This window comes from Pan troglodytes, chromosome 7 (assembly GCF_028858775.2).
Source record: "Pan troglodytes isolate AG18354 chromosome 7, NHGRI_mPanTro3-v2.0_pri, whole genome shotgun sequence".
In the NCBI taxonomy this organism is placed as follows: Eukaryota; Metazoa; Chordata; class Mammalia; order Primates; family Hominidae; genus Pan; species Pan troglodytes.
Window position 1 is genome coordinate 69865783 of NC_072405.2, and position 12322 is coordinate 69878104.

General features: G+C 38.4%; 1 protein-coding gene across 4 annotated transcripts in view; it reads left to right on the forward strand.

Annotated features, from left to right (window-relative positions):
* The window catches only part of CLVS1 (clavesin 1), a 440705-nt gene that overhangs the window by 215193 nt on the left and 213190 nt on the right, over nt 1-12322 (forward strand). Inside the window, exon 1 of one of the 4 annotated variants that reach the window (XM_519783.9) lies at nt 7593-7761. The exons of the other annotated variants lie outside the window; for them this stretch is intronic. The gene's annotated coding sequence lies outside the window, so the exon portion shown is untranslated. Of the gene's footprint in view, nt 1-7592; nt 7762-12322 lie in introns of those variants that run through there. 4 annotated transcript variants of the gene reach the window in all.

A 12322-nucleotide genomic window follows, 5' to 3' on the forward strand; every position in this document is an offset into this window, starting at 1 on the left:
AGCTCAGTCCTTCTGGGATTCTCATTGTATAATAGAATAGTGATTCAGAGAATTGACCTTGGGAACAGGCAGATGTGGGTTACAATCCCAGCTGCTCAAATAATTCAGGCATGTTACTTAAACTCTTTATGAATTTACATTGAAATTGAAAAGGAAAATAATTAAAATAGTAAGACCATTAAATATCTGCATTAACATATGTCAATAAAGTATTTTTGTAAAGAAACTAGATATACATTTCCGTGGGCCTTTGCCTTATTCATGGCAACAAAGTCCCTTATTTGTGAATGTAATAGCTCAAGAAAAGAGGAAGTCTTGGGATATTCTCATATTCTTCAAAACAACTTTAGCCCTCAAAAGTGATCATTAATTAATTGTTTTGTGTATTTTTTGTAGAGATGAGGTCTCACTATGTTGTGTCACATGGTCTTGAACTCCTGGGCTCAAGCAATCCACCCACCTAGGCCTCCCAAAGTGCTCAGACTGCAGACCTGAGCCACCGCGCTTAGTGATCATTAACTTATTAATGTGCACATACACATCTTCATAGTCTTTTTCCCCAAATGGCATGACATCTCATTTGAGAAATGCATGTACTTTTCAGTGTTGGAGACAATCCTCCTCAAATCTATACTCAGAAACTTGAATTTGCTACATTTATTCTACATAGTTATCCTTTGAGCAGAATCAACAGCATCACTGCAAAAATCTCCAGAAAACTTCAAAGAAATGTAATTTTTCCTTCATTCCTGAAATGAGATATATTGAAAGTCTTCATCAGTTGTTAAGCTGTGTGAGAAGGATGAGTACAGGGCTGTTCATCACCTAAAGGGTAGGGAAATGCATTTGGGGGTATTATGGACTTAATTATGTCCCCCAAATTCATATGCTGAAGCTCTAAACCTCAATGTGATGATGGTACTTGGAAATGGGGCCTCTAAGGAAGTAATTAAGGTTAAATGAGGTCATAAGGGTGGGGCCCTAATGTAATAGGACTGATATCCTCATAAGAAGAGAAAGAGACATTAGGAATGTGCATAAACAGAGAAGACCATGTGAGGACACAGTAAGAAGGTAGCCATCTGCAAAACAAGGAGAGAGCCCTCATCAGAAACCAATCCTGCTGGCACCCTGATCTGAGGCTTCTAACCTCCAGAATTGTTAGAAAATAAATTTATGTTGTTTAAGTCACCAAATGTGGGGTATTTTGTCGTGGCAACCCTAACATACTAGTACAGAGAGTGCCCTTCCATTTACTGGTTCATCTCTTTCTGTATTTCTGCCGCATTTCCTACCTCATCCCACTAGATATCCAAGGCCCTCTTGCTGTACTCTGCATCTTCAAGGTATCCACTTATCTCCTGTATCCCAACCTGCCCTTCTGACTCGAGATCATTTTGGACACTCCAGTCACATAAATATACTATTCCTATATCTCAAATCCTAGGAACATGTCCAAGTGACTGGCTTGCCAATTTCAGTCTTAAAAACTGCAAAGATCTTCATATAGCAACAAATAACTAACACACCATGAAGTTCTGAACACCTTTTGCAATGCCTTTTGAGAAAAGTGCCCATGGGTGTTTCATTACAGTCATGTCACCTCCACCATCACCCTAGCCACAACTAATTAGAACAAAGGTTGGTGCTGAGCAAAAGGCTACTAGCAATGGGAGGCCTATTATGCTGCCTATGAAAGCATCTTAACTGAGCGGACTACTCTTCGCCTGATAATGACTAAATAAACCAAACAGATTGTGGTTCTAAGAAAGTTTGAATGCAACATACAAAAAGAATCTCAGTAAGTAGAAGACAGAATGGGGAAAGTTGCAGAGCGAAGTGGCAGTAGGCAGAAGGCTTGAGTAGCAGAGGCCATAATTAAGGAGGGATCATGAGATAGAGGGAAGAAGAGAAAAAGAAGCAGCTGGTAGAAGCAGGGGAAATGGTTGGAGATGCCACAATAGAACCTGGTTACAAGATCACAGGAGCTGGCATTGAGATATGACAACTTTTAATTCTCCAAGAGGCCTGATAGCCTAATCCTTCTGGGATGCAGATAATATAGCAGAACAGTGGGTCGGAGCATAGACCTTGAGAACAAGCAGACGTGGATTACAATCCCAGCTGCCCAAATAATTCAGGCATGTTACTTAATTTCTTTATGAGTCAGTTTTCCTGGAAAAATGGGGACAATACAAGTACTCCCTCACGTTATTGCTGTGAGGATTCAATGCCATATTGCTTGAAAAGTTCTTGCAATAATGCTTATACATGGGGAAAGATTAATAAGTTTCAGCTATTATTATTACTATAAATTGTGTATCCTTATAATAAGTTCCCATCTGATAAAGTAAATGAAGTATGGATCTATTTCCTGCAACCTGAAAGGGACTAACACATAGTGTGGCTCAGATAATTGAATGAAAAGTTGCAGGAACAAAAAACTTGGGATAGGAAATGGAAACTATAGTACTCTGTTTTCACAGGTCTCCAAACACTCCCTGGCTTCATTCCCTCCTACCCAGTGATGCTGTGCAGCAATGAATGATCAAAATGTCAAGTGCCTTCCATGATATAGTCTGGACAGGAATATTGGATAACGGGGGAAGGAGAGTTCCTCCAGAGGAGTACTGGTCAGACAGAAAACATGGCTTTACTGTAGCAATTCATCTGAGACCCCACAGCTAAATAAGATTTGAATGAAAGTATTCTCTCTCCAACTTCCATGCTCCTTCCTCAGCCTTTCTAATATCAGTTAATGAGCTCTTTTAAGTTATAGAAGTGATCATTTTGATAACAGTGGTTATGCCACCCTATTTGGTTCACTGTAGACATTCATTACAGGTTGAATTACTTTACTCTTCCTTTCTGTCAAGAATTTTCAACCTTGAACACTTCCTGCTGTTTGATGCTATGCAATTGTCCTCTGGGATGAGTATCAGTATACAATGATGCAGCATTAGATCTTTGCTTTTAGTCTCTCAATTCTTGCAGAAATATGCTTGAGTTTGTACTTCCTCTTGAAAGTCTACTACACATCAAATACTGCCACCTTTTCCAGCTCCATGCAGTCAAGTAGGACCAAATTTCTTATACTGGTCAATGGGTTATGAGTAGAATGATGTACGCCACTTCTAGGAGTGAGTGAGAGTTCTCATGTATACATTTCCCCCACCATGATAGCTTTCAAAATGATAGAACTTTCCTGAGTCTGAGTTTGTGGAGTAGAGATCTTCTGTTGCCCTATACCTCATCTCCCTGCCAACATAGCATCGAACCTCTAGCCTGAGAAATTAAACTTCGTTGTATCAAGCCTCTGAGATCTTTGGGTTTATTTATTATTGAAGCACAGCCTATCATGTCCTGGAAGTGAAGTGCTGAATTAAAAAATAAATTGTGTAGTGTTGACCTGGTGGTTGGCAACACATGGTTAGGAAGCTGATATAAAAGGTGGGAAACAGCAATTTGTGTTGTGCAGTCATAAAACATTTGGTAAAATGGTCACCTGCAATAACTTAGAAGTAAGTTATTCCAATATATTCCAATATATATTCCATATATTCCAATATATGGAATCAGCCTAAGTGTAAGTGTTTTTAAAAGTAGTATATATACACAATGGAATACTGTTTACCTGTAACAAAGAATGAAATCCTGACATTTGTGGCAACATAGATAAACCTGAAGGACATTATGTTAAGTGACATAAGTCAGATAGAGAAAGAAAAATATCTCATGGTCTCAGTCATCTGTGGAATCTAAAGAGTTGTTGTCATAGAAGTAGAAAGTAGAATAGTGGTTACCACAGGTTGGAGAGGGCAGGACAGAGGGAGGGTAATGAGATACTGGCCACAGGTACAAAATTACTGTTAGAGAGGATGAATAAGTTCTGGTGTTCCACTGCTATAGCAGAATGACTAGGGTTAACAATAATGTACTGTATATTTCAAAATAGCTAGAAGAGAGGTTATTGAATGTTCTCATCACAAAGGAAAAAGTAAATGTTTAAGGTGATAAATGTTCTAATTACCCTAATTTTGTCATTACACAATGAATATACGTATCAAAACATCATATTGTACCCCATAAATGTATACAACTATTATGTGTCAATCATACAAAAAGATTGTGTACTTGATTCACATTTTTAGTGAGAAGTGGGTAAAGACCAAAGTGTCAGTAGTGTGTCTTGGTTATTACTTGCTGCTTTTGCAAGATAATAAACAAATGAAAGCCTGGTTATTAAAGTGGAAATAAAGAAGAACAAATATTTCCATAATTCCAAGGTCTTGCCATGTTGGAAAAGCCAATACATTTTGCTCCCAAAAGAAAGAGGTAAAATTAAGTAAGCATTTGAGGCAAAGTCTGTTAAAACTAAATATTTTTGCCAAGAATAAGATTAAGGGTGTGACCTTCATGTCTACTTAAAATCTCTCAGTGATTTAGAATGTCTCAAAGAAGAGATCAGGTAAATGATCTGGCCTTACTACTTACTACTCCAGAGAGACTCACATACATTATGAAAGATATAGAAGTGAAAAAGCAAATAAATATAGCAGATCTAAGCTCTGTGCCTCTAAAGACCTATGGTGTGGCTACAGGAATAGGGAATTGATTAAGTCAGATGGAAGTTGCGCCTCTAAGGTCTTCAGACAGTTATACTTCCAAGGAAACTATGAGATTGGACTAAAAAAAAAAGTCTGTGGAGCCTTACAGAATTAAAATAAGCCTTGGACTTCCAATCACCTATGGGAAGAAAGTAGGCCCAAAACTAGCACATCCCCCAGGAATGTGTTTCAAAATATTGTAAAGAATGCCTTATCCTGTTTGTAAATACTTATTTGCAACTGCCTTACTTGGGAAATTGGCTAGATGTGAACTTAATTTGATTTTACACTTTTTAATGTCATTCCAAAGGAAACTGGGCTACTTTGATAAGCATATAGGTCCTTTGCACTGAACAGATTAGAATATAATCATTCAGTAAGTTCCTTTCCTTCACTTACCCTGATTGACATTGTGCTGATGTTTTGCACACTCTGCTTGACCTCCATTTCAGCTCCACACATGGAAGCTGCCTACATATTTGTTTACCAGGATTCCTCCATGGACCCCTTTGTGCATAAACAGTCAATGACAAGGGTGAAGGCCCGGCCTGCTTATAAGCATCTTTTATGCTGCCTGACCTCGCTCCTGGCACGCCCAACTCAGTACTCACTTCTGTACTCCTTTAAAGGGCACTGTTAATGTTGGGTTTGCTGTGATGTAGGTTTAAGTACAGGGGGAGTGCCTTGTGTGTGTTGACCAGTGACAGGTAAAGGCTCTATCCACGTGAGGGTGCACTGAAGTTGAGAGTCCAGGAATAATGGGCTTAATACCCAGAGAAATACCTATATTTATGAAGGAGATGTCAGGATGATTTTACAATGTTGAAACAGCACATTGTTGAACATGTGACTAGCATGGATGTTTAAGAGCCAAGAAAATGTGTGAGGAGTAAGGTCAAATTGTAGAAGGAAGAATATTCTAGTTAACTGGATCATATTTTGTTTTCCCTGTAGTTTTTTTTTTTTTTTAGCACATAAGACGTTGTCATTAATATTTCTATGATCTAATGTGCAGGCCATTTTTTTTAAGTTTGAGTTTGAATTAGTCAGAATAGGCTAGGTAATGCTGGAAGAACAAATTAACTCTGCAGCCCCAGTGACTTCCCATAACTATGGCTTCTTCTTTGTTCACAGTGGGAATGGAAATTTGAAATGAAGAGGGGGCTAGGTGAGACTGTGTTCTACTTAGTCACCTGGGGACTAAGTAAGGAATTGTCATAGTCCATGGCCAGAGTAAGCTCATGGCCCTGCCCATATGTAATAGGGCTGGAAAGTGTGGGCAAGCCTCAGGATATTAGATGATCAGCCAATATTTCTGCAATAATCTGCTCTAGTGGTTATCAAAAATATCTTAGCCCCTATGGAGCCATAGAGCATAGAACTTACCACCCATATATCACACCCAACCCATCTCCAAAAATTCCTTCGCTTGCTGCAACCATTTCTCAATTTTGAATCTCTAAGTTTTAGATGGTTGTCTTATTGCTACATCATTTCCAGATGTGGATTCTCTCGTTCTGGGAATGTGTAAGCTATGTTGTTCCAGGCATACTTGTAAGTGCTTGGGAAGCAGTAGTGAACAAACACACAAATTATCTGCCACATGGTACTTACATTCCATCAGAGAGAATGACTAAACAAATAAGTAAATATATAATACTGTGTCAGAGTTGGAAGAATTCTGATGACTTTAAAGTCTTTGAAATACATGATAGAAAGATTACTTTAAAATATTTAATAAGTTTTCTAACCTTTTAGTAAATGTGAAAACTTTAAGCAAATACAAGTAAGAAAATCAAGTTATCTTGGCAAAAAGAAAATTTACCCATAGTGATCTAACTAATTTGAAAACTGGGGAAAAATGGGAATGCTGTATTTGATATCTTGCTTTCCTTCACTTAACACTTTGCAAGTATTTCTTTTTTGGCCTTAAACAGTTTTCAAAAATATGTTTTAATAGCTATAAATGTTACAGGCTATATAAAAATTAATGCTTTTTTATTTTTTGACAATTTCTATGATCGTAAATGAAATTTATACACATAAATCTTTGCATATCTGAATATATCCCTAGCATAAGGTACGAGAAGTGAAATTACTGGATCTAAATGCCATGTATATTTATGACACTGGATATACATTGTGAAATAGATTTGTAAAAATGTTATGCTTTCTTACTATTATTCCAACAATATAAGACATGCATATTTAAAACTTCAGCCCAAACTGCCATATTAAACTGCATATTTTCATTTACTGGAGAGGTTGATATTTTAAAAAATGTGTTTATTGTGCATCCCCATTTCTTCTGTAAATTCTTTGTCATTTAACATTCCTCCTTTTTTTCTAAAAGGCTGTTAGTGTTTCTCTTATATGTAATACTTTGTGTATGAAACATCTACTTGCTGCAATTTTTTAAAGTGGTAATTTGTATTTACTTTTTTTTATATTCTGACATTCAGGAGTGTTTTTATGCACTCAAACTTACCGATCTTTTTCTTTTTTATGTCTTCTATTCCTCTTGTGCTTAGAAAACCTTTCCTATCCTGAGATCGGTAAAATATTTCTGTTCTTCTAGTTATATTTTTAAATTTTATGTTTTTGATAAAAACATCTATGTGTAATTTATTTTGGTGAAATAAGACTTTGATTTGAGTCTTTTCAAATAGTTCATTTTCTTAATACCATCTGTTAGTAAAATAATTCCCATAGGTTTGTGATACTTTCTTATCTGTCAAATTTACACACACACACACACAGACACACACATCTGCTTTTGCGCTTTCATTAATCCGTTTGAAATATTCTATTTTTAATGTTGTGTGGGGAGTGATGGCGCCGGTACCTTTTGTCCCAGATGTTAACAAAATTACAAATAATTATTGGTACGTCTCAACGGAACCAGGGAGGGTTGTGGTACGGAGGCATTTAGGACCCAGGGGAAAGCTAGACTGGGTATAGAAGGACAGAGAATCGGGCGCACACGCCTCCTACCAAAATCACAGCCGCTTGTGGAGCCCGAGCTCTCATTCACAGCTTTCTAGAGAAATCTGAGCCCGAACCTGCCAGAATAGGGGATCTCACCCACCCAGTTCAGCAGCGAGGACACCTGCAGAAATACATTCCCAAAGCAAGGCTGGGCGGCCGTGTGAAGGTATTTGTTACCTTTTTTCTCCCCTCTGTATTTGCCGAGCCTCCCCGCCTTTCCCCCGCTCTTTCGATGCCATGGCTGCGGCGTTTCAGCACTTCGGTATGTGGACAGCTCCCATCTGCAATCCCTCTGCACTCCATCCCTTCCGCACCGCACCCCGCTCCCCGCCGCCTCCGCGGTCCATCCTCCTCCCGGCGCCCGCTCAGCCTGCGCCCCCTTACACATCAGCACCCCCATCTCCACCATCACCGTCATCATAGCCACCATCACCAGCGCGGTAACTATAGCCACACAACTGTGTCTTGCCACTTAGACAAAGCCCGAGGTCCGCAGGGTAGAGGGAAAGAGCTCAAGTTGACAGGCATAGGAAGGAAAGTTCAGGTGAACAAACCCCTGAAAACAAAGAGAGACGCCTGTTTGCGAGAAAGGGAAAGTGAAGGCAGGAGGGAGAGACCCCAGGCACGGGGACAGATGGGGCACTTGCCAGACACCAGCAGTTAGCCAGCTGCCTTTCAGCAGATTAGGGTCTGTTTAGTTGAGGAAATTAACATGGCCTAGGGCATAATGTGATTCCAGAAAAATAGAAATGTAAGCTCAACCTGTGTTTCTGGTTTTCCAATGGAGAATCACCAGGAAGCAGGGTGGGGGTGACTGATGACTCATATTCACCCACACGTCCGTTTCCTTTCCTAAGTGTTTAATGCAGAAACTCCAGAATTAAGTTTTTTCTTCTTTTTTCACTAAAATGTTTTGTAAAATAGCGACCCTAAAGGTTAACTCTGGCAAGAATAAAAATAAAAATGATGGTAATGATTGTAACTTAAGAAAGGGGGCTCTCATTCGAATGAACTATTTGTTCCAATGTTTCTTCCTGTCTACTTATTTCATTTCTATTTTCCAATCTTAAACCTCTCTTTGAAGCAAAGAAGATAGATCCCTTGCCCAAATGGCAAAAGTAGTAATGATATTCAGACCAGATGGCCTTGCTTTGTTCGTCACCAGTCAAGGACTGGCTCAGATTTGGAAGGCGAGATTTTTGTGTGCTTTCTCAGTAATCAGGTGATAACACCATTTTCCTATAATAGTAAAGGGTAATAGAATGCAAAAATTGAAAAGGCATTTTATGTAACTCCGTTCTGCCAGGCTCTGCTTTTAGAGTGCTATCATTTTCTATCTCAGCTGAAGGGAAGTTGGAACACCTTTCAAATGTCTGATTAATTTGAACCTGAAAGTCTAAGCCCAAGTCATAGTCCCTATTTGATTTAGCCAGGATTATCTGTTTTATAAGAGCTAACAAGCACCAGAAAATAAGTGCCTGAGCCTGTCATCAATAAAAATGTCTTGCTGGGTGTTCATTTAATTGATTTTTACTGAACAGTAAAGCATTGGGATTTTTCGACAAGTTATTTTCTTATGAAATTAACATCTTAATTAAAAACGAGATTATTTAAATGGGAATAATAGGTCACACATGATAAGAAAGTTTAAACCAGAGCACAGAAAAGCTTGATTTTAAAATTGTCGTTGTGTATTTATTCTGCCTCTTAAAGACATTGCAGCACGTTTCATCTAAACCAGCTTGCTCACCATTAGAGGCATTGTCGAAAATAAAGACAGTCACAAATATGTATCTTCCGGAAGAAGTTCTGAGGAAAATTCATACTTAAGTCTCTTTGAGAATGAGAAATAGTCGCATTGTGTCAAAAGTTAATTACTACCACTAATTATATAGACATAATTCCACCTGCCTCTAAAATTCATTCACTTTTGGATCCCAAGCAAGAAAACTAGTAAAATATGTGGTGAAATGGATTTTATAGAAGAAAATTTGGTCATCCACATAATGTCCTTGGCTTGGTAATATCCACAGTAACCAAGACCTCTTAAAAGTCCCTGAGAAAGGAGATTCTTAAAACTCCCTTTTCTGTCTGTAAAGAATGGTTCAGCTAAGACAATTTTTAAAAGTGTACATATTGCCACTTCTAGCTGCTTCACACCAGAAACGCAGTCCAGGAATCCAGTGCCTGTAGAGCTTCTGTCTTCCTCTGCTTAATACAATCTCCTGGGGCTGGGGAAATTTTAAAACATGCTGCTTCAGTGAGATTTACAGGCATCTGTCTGTAAGCAATGACTTTTCTTGACTGAAATGTTATGCTGAGCTTATTAATTTTTATAGAATGACGTATCCTGGCTTCCTTACTTAAATCTTTTCTATTGAGAGCTATTTTGCCTTTAAAAAATATTTTCAGTAACAGAAATTACTCATTTTTATAATGGATTTAAAGGTGAAGAGAAAATGTTTTCCAGCCGAGTGTCATCATATATTTTTGTAGACATGCTCATAGAAGAGTGCATCATTTTAGAATCATGGAGTAGACAGCTGGAAGGTCTTTCATTTCCCAAAAGGCAAAATCTTGAACTTTTCAGAATTGGTAGTGTCTGCTCACTTCTGAAGGTTTTACAAAGAGAGGCACTTTATTATCCCTAAGAAGTCTATTCACAACTTTACGTACTTCCTGATAGCAGAGACTTCCATCCTTAGTAAATGGATCCAGGCTGACTTTGATCTTCTCTACTCTTCCTGTTACACAGTGACTTAGACAGAGGAGGCAGCACAGCAGAATGAGTATACAAAATATGAAGCTTGACTATATGCAATCAGTCCAGAAATATGTCCTCAACATTGCCAAGAGAGACCTTCTTTTCAACCTTCTCCCAAATATTGCTTGTTTTGATTATTGTTAATTTTATCCAGATATCACTGGAATAAAGTTGTTTCAAAAGAAGGTCCACAGTGTGAATTTTGACAAGTCTGCAACCTCTAACTGATGTATGTCTCTTTATTGAAACTTATGCTTAATTGCCAATCTAAGTTTTTCTTAGTTTAAGGGAAGTTTATATTCTTTTGCTTGATTCTTTATGGATTGAAAATGAACTGGCCAAACATCCCCTGCCCCATAAAAAGCTTCCATTTATCGAGATAGTAAGTTCATTTTTCTTCCCTAACTCTGATGCCTCCCACAGCCCTTTATTATACCTTCTCAGGTCAGGTTGCCCTAGGCTCTGTCCGTTTATGCACCTGTTCTGTGACAGGGAGTATCAGAGAAAGTTCCCTGTGTGGTAGGCTAATTTCCTGTGAGCTTTTGTGCTTGCTGATTTCTGAGCCAGCAGAAATTTCTCCACATGTGTTTGAGATGATCTGTTCTTGTTTCTAGGATGCTTTTAGCCAAATCTGTTCCTAAATATTGTGCAGACCACTGATGACTCCTTTTCTATCTATGCTCCTTAAAATAGTATCAAAGGTCTTAGACAAAGTTCCATATATTTGTGTGTCACTTACATAGCTTATTCAATTGTTCATTATTTTTATAGTTTTGGAGGAAGTAGGAGAGAAGTTATGGACCTGGGAATAGCATGTTGTAGGGGGGCGTGTTAAATTACAGGATCTATACATAAAAACTTCTTAATATGTGGTCAAATTAAAACAAAATAAACAAAACCCATGAGATCTTTCACTCTTTCCTTTTTTCTCTTCTTCCCTCCTCCTTTCCCTCCCTCTCTCTAAATTTCCCTGCCTTCCTCTCTTCCTTCTTTTGTGGTTGATATATAGAGCATGCAAACATAGTGAGAGTAATTAACAGGGTGATCTGATAAACTATTATGAGTGCCATTGCTCCATAGGTAAAGAACACATTGTGGGTACTTTTATGTTCCTCCTGGACAGTGCATTAGGGCTGTCCACAGACAGCATGAGTTCTGGCCTCAGAGGCAATTAACCTACCTCTCAACCCCTCTGGGTCGTTATAAATCCTCTGGACCAGCTTTTCTCAAACATTAATTTGCATACAAATTGCCTGGGGATTCTGTTACCTGTTCAGTAGGTCTAAGTGAGTCCTGACATGCTGTGTCACTAACAAGCTCCTGGGTTCTGCTGCCACTGCTGATGCATGGACCACCCTTTGAGAAGCCAGGGCAAAGAAAAGTTTTTTTTTTTTTTTAATATTCTCACTTTTACGTCTGACTATTAAATAATAAGACCCATTCTAAAATGAAACAAAAACCACTCCATGTTCTGAAGAAATAAGAGCTCAGAAATTCTATTTCTAATTGAGGAGAAAGTTATAAAAATAGCCTCTTTCCTCCCACCTCACCCTTAAGCATGCTGCTGTGTTTTACTTTTCCCAGGCAGTTTTCTTAGCTGTGATTCCCACTGCTGCCATTGTCTGTGCAATCACATCCAGAAGAAGGGTCACGGTTACATGGATTTGTTGGGAAAACATTTAGTGGAAAAGGGGGCAAATAGAGTTAATGGCCGTTTTTGGGTGAGTCCTACCTTTCTTATCTTCCTTTAGGTCCTCTTCCTTAAAAAAGAGAATCTATTCTTAGAGAAATACTCTTTCCCTTTGAAGACAGAAGGGTCAAGGTTTTTGTTTGTTTGTTTGTTTTCCTTTCTCTTCCCATTGATACCCCTAGGAAGCACAACTAATCTGTTTTAAAAATTGGGGTATCAACTGCCAATGACTTCTTATGGGGATAGTTGAATAGCCTACAAAACATTCCAGTC